Here is a 376-nt window from a genome sequence, read left to right on the forward strand (position 1 = left end):
ATCATACACGTCAACACTGAAGAGCAATTGGCATATATCTTCACCAAGCCCTTGGATGAGAAGAGGTATTGCAAGTTACGGTGTGAGCTAAATATCCTGGAATCCTCAAATGTCCTGTGATCAGGCACACATCCTAACCCATATGCATATTGATGACTTAGATGTGCAACACACGAAGTGAAGTATATCTTCAATCAATGAAGACATACATTCTAAGTGTGAATACATTAATGTGGAATTTGACTTCGGAGTGCCACGATAATTGTGCGCCGTGTCTGGGTCTAATACTTCCTATACGGTCCAAATGTTCTATTTTGAAGTGTTTCACTCATGGCATTACCTTGCAATGTCTTCACATTTGGTTTGGCTTCAAACT

This window comes from Triticum aestivum, chromosome 2A (assembly GCF_018294505.1).
Source record: "Triticum aestivum cultivar Chinese Spring chromosome 2A, IWGSC CS RefSeq v2.1, whole genome shotgun sequence".
Classification (NCBI taxonomy): Eukaryota; Viridiplantae; Streptophyta; class Magnoliopsida; order Poales; family Poaceae; genus Triticum; species Triticum aestivum.